The sequence below is a fragment of the Camellia sinensis genome, chromosome 15 (genome assembly GCF_055761805.1).
Source record: "Camellia sinensis isolate YWXY chromosome 15, ASM5576180v1, whole genome shotgun sequence".
Classification (NCBI taxonomy): Eukaryota; Viridiplantae; Streptophyta; class Magnoliopsida; order Ericales; family Theaceae; genus Camellia; species Camellia sinensis.
In genome coordinates this window covers 26073131-26079700 of record NC_138975.1, presented here as the reverse complement: position 1 = coordinate 26079700, position 6570 = coordinate 26073131, and the positions used below count along the sequence as shown (strand labels likewise).

Genomic DNA, 6570 nt, shown 5'->3' with positions numbered 1-6570 from the left:
TTAATTAAATTTTCATTTATCTCCCTAACTATTGTATGTATATATATGTATGCGCTCACATGCGCATAGGCGTTCAAAGTGGATGCTATGACATTTATCATTATAAATTGACATATCATAGTCATGATTTCGATTTTAACAAGAATGATAAGATATATCACTATATATTAATGTCAACTCAAAATGAGGAAGGAAATTGAAGGGAAGGGATGGTTCTGAAAATGTCCTTTCTTTTCTTGAGTACAATGTTAAACTAATACATGAAATCAACTAAGTGAGATAAAAGGATCCAGACAGAAAACATCCTCCTGACCCTGGCTAGTGATAGAATGACACCTGCAAATATTACAACTTACTTATTTTTAGGTGTGGGGATTAAACTAAACTTTCATGTCCCTTTGCCAACTTTAATAAAATGCTTTACAAGACAAGAGTAATTGTGATGCATAAATACTAGATTTCTACAACAATATGTAACTAGCTTGTCAACACAAGCTTGTCTTTTGTAGGGAAGATTTCTACAAATTTTAAATGATCAGTTGACCTTACAATAGGTATTTATATAAATATATATATATATATATATATATATTGTGATTAGAGTAGAAATTAAATTAATTTACAAAAATGCTATGGATTATGAAAATATTTTTGAAATCTTTACTTGGACAGTGAGTATGTAAAATTAAAGTTAGTATGATGTAGGTAGGGGTGTAAAATTGGCCTGCGGGTCGGTGGGCCGGCCAAAATTAGGCTTGACTAGCACTACTAAAAAAAGTACTTTTTGCGACCGCTACAAGCCGTCGCAAATAATAAAAAAACAGTCGCAAAAGACTTTTTGCGACGGCCCATGCGACGGCAAATGAGGGTTGCGAATGTGGGGGTGGCAAATACTTTTTGCGACCGCAAAATAGCAGTCGCAAATTATTTGCGACCGCCTAACCTACCTATAGCGACTGTTATTTTGCCGTCGCAAAAGAGTTTAAAAAATGCCTACAAGGTATTAGCGACCATCTTCTTACCGTCGCAAAAAAAACAAAAAAAAAACCTACAATCATATATGTATATATTCAAATATTATATACAAAAACGTAAAGACATATTTGCAAAAATCTCAACATTCATGCATTATTTTCCATTTCTTCCCTTAATAAAATTCTCTTTCTTCAACAAAAAAAAAAAAAAAAAAAATGTACAACAATAACAAGGAGTTCCTGAAAGAATCCTACAAAGGTTTTTCATCTCTTGCAATTACAAAGAACATTTGAGGTTATCATAGTTCTAATTCTAAGAATCCTTCATAGTCTTGTTATAGAGTCGGAAGAAGAGCAGCAACTCTTGAGATTACAGACATCTTCTAATTTCATCATCTGCTTTAAGAGAGAGAGAGAAAATTACACCAAACAAGCCCACATGTTAGCTACATTTTTTACCAAAATCATTTAAAGGAACATTTTTTTGTTTATGAACTCAGACTAGAAGCATGGTTTTAGTGTGAAAAATTGGAAAGCTAATTCTCTGTTCAATAAATATTGAGAATAAGAGCTCCAAGTGTTTGAACAAAATTGTAACAAAAACAGAGAGGAAAGTAATGAAGCATGTAAATTTATCAGAAATGGTTCAGGCAATTTCACCATGATTCCTGGAACTGAAGGAGGCACTCTCCTCTTAAGCATAGTGAGTGTATGTGGCAATGGTCTCTGGAGAAGCTTTCTCCTTATGCTCAGCTCCTGGGGTCACCATGCTGGGCTTAAGTAAGATACCTTCAGACATCATATTGTTCTCAGCCAATTAGTAGAAGACTTCTGCCCAAACACGCTTCGCCACCTCTAGTGTCCTCTCAATAGGGTGCTCCCCATCAAGAAGAATCTCAGGTTCCACAACAGGCATAAGTCCATTATCCTACACAAGAAACCAAAAAGTTTAAAAATTTGATCCTGGAAAATTAGTGTAGCATCGGAAAAGAAAATATACTGAATGATTAAGAGTGATAAACAAACCTGTATCAAACAAAAATTTCCCTATGCTTTACTAGCCTCACTTCTAATCTGTTTATTATACTAAATCGCAGAATGACAAGACAATATTCTTGTAGAAAACTTCTATGAATTTATCAAAGCCGAAATATTGAAGACTAGAATAACTCAGAATTCTACCACACACAATCAAGCAGAAATGGTGAATTAATTTGTGACAAGAACTTAAATGAACATATGTGAGAAACAGTCAACAAACTTAGACTTTGAACAATTCTCTCACTGTTTTATCAACTCCAATACAAATCATAACTTATGGATAAGGAGGTTCTGATGTAAACACTCAATCAGGATAGAATGTGAAGTTGACATGAATGTTTATGCTTGTTTTAGATGAATAATTCCTGTCATCATCTTGAATCCATTGCCGAGCAGGCACTTGTCAAATATATTACAAGACAAATTTTACTTAGCCCATTTGCACTCTATAGTTGCCAATAATTAAAAAAATGAAGTTATCATTTAATAACTTCCCTTTATGCATAATACACTTGTGCAGCAAAGCTATATCAACAATTTCCTTCCTCTGTTCAATTTAGACAAAATATCCTCTATTTCTTACTCTCAGAGAGAGAGAGAGGGGGGTCATACCTGAGAAATGCCAGCATAACGAGCAAGTCCCCATGCTTCTTTCACAGCCAAAGCAGAAGGACCACAAGGAATGCTAACAACTGTGCACCTACAAATTTCATACAGAAATGTAAATAAAGTATTAAATCATGACATTTACTCTTCCATGTCAATTGAAACTAGTACTACTATTCTTTTGGAGCCTTACCACTTTGCAAAGCGAGCACCTTGCTTATAGTATTCGGCATATCTAGAAGCCAATCCATCTAATCCCTGGCACCAAGATTCATTGTTGGACCCTGGTAGGGGAACTAAATCCTGAAAGCATGTGTAAAAAGTGGGAGAGTTAAATTAACAAGACGAGGATATAAAGAAAGGTTAGTGTAATTAACTTGAACGAGAAAGCATACCTTATTGACTTTGATTCCAGGTACAATGTTTTGCTCACGCAAGCAATTCACAAACTTCTTCCCGTCTGTTGTTGACTGGTAAAGTGTCTTCTCAAACAGAATCGCACCAGAAATATACTCACCCAGGCCAGGAGTAATCAACAAAAGCTGTCTATAAGCCTGCCTGTTCACTTTAGTGTTGTCCAGGCCAATAGATGATAATCTCTTCCCACAGGTGGCGTTTGATTCATCAATGGCCAGGATGCCACGACCAAGAGATACAATAGATTTCTACACCATCAACGAAGAAACCCATAGCAAATAAGCACTGTGTTGCACATTCATACTCTCCAATATATAGAAAGTCTGATAAATTAATGATACAAAGCATCAAGAGAAAGTGGAAATTCCATGATTTATACTAACTTTACAATGGTTCAACTTATAACATCTTTTTGAAAATAACTAAACAATCCGTAAAAGGAGAAAACAGGTTCTTGAGAAAATTTCAATAAGCACTCCCTCAAGTTAATGAATGCCAAGCTCGCACTAACTTGAGGCTTGACCTCTTGAATCTAAGCTTCAAGAAACATTAATGAGTTTAAGTAACTCTACCCTTTCATGAGAAGACAAGATTTGCTAGTTCCTCATTCCCAATACCAATTCAACAAGCCCTAATTCTTTTTTAAAAGATATCAAAGCTGGAGCATGAAGCAGTAGAAGATATTTTGTGCAGTGAAGAGTTGAAGTAAACACACTTGAGAATTTCTCCAGGTAAAGAAAACCAACAAGAAATAAAACAATGCAACACACTTGTTTTGGCTGTTATGTTCTTCCACAACCCACGAAGAAGTGATCCCAACAAAATTTCTCCCATCATTGATTTCAAATTATTATTATTCTTTCGGACAGATTTAACAAAACAATGATCAACAACAGTGGATAAGGTGTCATTCCATCAAGGCAAAAACTTGAACCTTATGAATCTGGACTCAAGAAATAAATAAAAATGTAAGCCAAAAATTGTACCTTTGGCATTTTAAGGTTCCTGGGCAAATTTTCTCTAATAAAAGGAGGATGCTGAAGACCATAAGAGAAGTCTAAGAAAGAATAAATTGAAAGAAAAGACAAGATTTAGAAGATTTGTTCAATTTCAAGGTGGTTTCCATTTGGGAGATTGATAGCTTCATAGATATGTAACATCTCTGCACAATTAAGTATAACCCTCCCTTCATACAAATTTCCCCATTTCAAATGAAGATGGATTCAATTCCAAGTCTCTGGTAAAAACTAAGATAGTTGGCACCTTCATCCACCTTTTATTCCTTGTATATATTGGAATAAAATTTTGGGATAATGTTTCATGTATATGATTTTTTTTTTTTAATCTTTAAGTTCCCAATAAAAATGAGAGCATATTAGTAACTTCCTGTACAAAGTTTACTTTATAAAAAAAAAGGAAGCAGCATCATTATATTATATGTTAGTGTGGAGGATTGTATTTTGTGGCTTGCTTTTTTTTGTTGTTGTTTGAGTCTGTGGTGCACCACAGCATGTTTCCTCATCCTACAAAAGAAATCAACGGCAATTCTAGTCTTTGTCCTTAAGTAGCAAAGGTTCTCTTTGATATCCCTAACAGTCTCAAAGTCAGCGGTGCTATAATGTGCTTAAGTAGCGAAAGCTTTAAGGCAAAAGCCCAATCTCCTTTGGGTAGTCACAAAGCTATTCTTAAAGTGCATCATACCAATTGGGGCCATGGTTAAAATAATTCTCAGGAAAACAAGAGGTTAATATTATCATGTCCATATTTGATACAACTTTACATGGAACAACATAAAAAATTTGAAAATATTCACCAAAAACTTGATTCTCTTCTTACTCTGAAGCCACAAACTGCCAGAAAAAGTGAACTTCCCCAAATATGAAGGGTTGAAACCCAATAACAAGAATATGCTTTGGTTAAGATTCTTTACTTTACCCCCATAATTTTTGTTACGTCATGAATATGCTTACCCTTGTCACAAATCCAGTTGGTCCATGTCAAAGAGTAAATTTAAATTAAATAAATAAATAAATAATTATATAACTCAAATTATTAAGTAGCAGTGTTCATCCAAGTACAGGTTTGGACATGTCATTTGCTAAACAATGCATATGATTTTTATGTTAGTTAATAAATAATTATATAACTCAAATTGAAATCCTTTGTTAAAATCCAGCCAACCACTAGGCTAGAGATTTATTTATTTGTTTATCTTTTTGGATGATTGACTGAATTGAATGATTGAATTAAGAATTTTATATCCATTATTGATATCAAGGTTTAAAATGAGAAAGAAGAATAGCATAAACAAACAGATATCCACAGAGAAGCATTAATGAAATTTCACGTAGAAGAGTGACATTCTGTACTCCGCAAATCAAGTATGTACACAAGCCAAACCAAGCTATGGCAAGTAAAGGCTGTTATCTAGGCACTCCTTAACATAATTTAAGGATTCTTCAAGCTTGACAGAACCTCAAGCCTTGACAGGATATCTATAACTATCATTAACTGTAGGGTGCATTCATGTTTCATAGGCATATGGCTCATCTGAATTTCAAACCTTATACAATGCATAAGCCATAAGATAGGAAATTATGTCTAAGAATAACCAAACATAATTAATAACCAATACATATTTGAACTGAATAACCAATAGTTTGTTTGAGCTAGCCTTATAGAACATACAAAACAAAACAAAAAAGGTCCTCGGGCTTGGTCATTTGAGCTTTGCAGCATGATCAAAGGAACCATTAACAAGCCAGATAGAACTACTTATAATTAAGACAATCTTAATGCCTCAACCTGCTTGGTTCAGTTTACACTTTGAAGGGAAGGGGCATTAATGCTAGTTTGAGATTTGATTACAAAAAAACAATAATAGCAGCAACCTACATAACAAGAGTATATAACTTTTTCCTTTCTTCCAATGTCGAAAAACTAATCTCATGTTCTTCTGTTAGCATATTTAGCGTATTTTTATGTCAAACAGTGTATCAAAGTCAAACACTAAAACTTGTTTTATATTGTTACCTTAAGAAAAATGTTACAAGTGCTGGGCTGAGCCCTCTTGTACAAGCAATGTTACAACAGATGACGTAGAGAAGCTGTTAAGGGGACATTGAGACTGCTAGTTTTCAATTTTTGTCGCTAGAAGGTAGATGAGATATGGGGGTTTAGGCTTTGTAATGCAAGCTCAGGGGCTGTGTGAACAGTACCCGTGTTGAATCCTTTCGTACATAACGAGTATATGAGGTAGGCAGTCGTTAGGCCTTACCAACAGGGTTTTAAGGATGAGGAGAAAAGGGTTGACAAGGTCTCATTTTGACAGTTAATTGAGTAGAATAAAAAAAGTCATCGAGGAATCACTCCTTCATTCCTTGTGCAATACACCTACGGTTAGAGTTGTAGCACAGGACAAAGAGTACAATTGTTAAAAATTCAAACAGAAAAGCAAATCGTCTCCAACTTGCTGTCTGTTGAATTGGAAGAATTTAGACATCCCAACTCTTAAAGGACCGACTCCAACTCG

At 34.6% G+C, this 6570-nt stretch overlaps 1 pseudogene across 1 annotated transcript; it reads right to left on the bottom strand.

The window, feature by feature from the left end:
* Positions 1–1393: 1393 nt before the first annotated feature.
* Positions 1394–4752, bottom strand: LOC114267381 (fructose-bisphosphate aldolase 3, chloroplastic-like; annotated as a pseudogene). The gene is made up of 6 exons (XR_014356319.1): positions 4740–4752; positions 4025–4095; positions 3017–3286; positions 2815–2924; positions 2628–2715; positions 1394–1902 (listed from the first exon to the last, which is right to left on the bottom strand). The product of XR_014356319.1 is annotated as a fructose-bisphosphate aldolase 3, chloroplastic-like (transcript).
* Positions 4753–6570: the final 1818 nt, after the last annotated feature.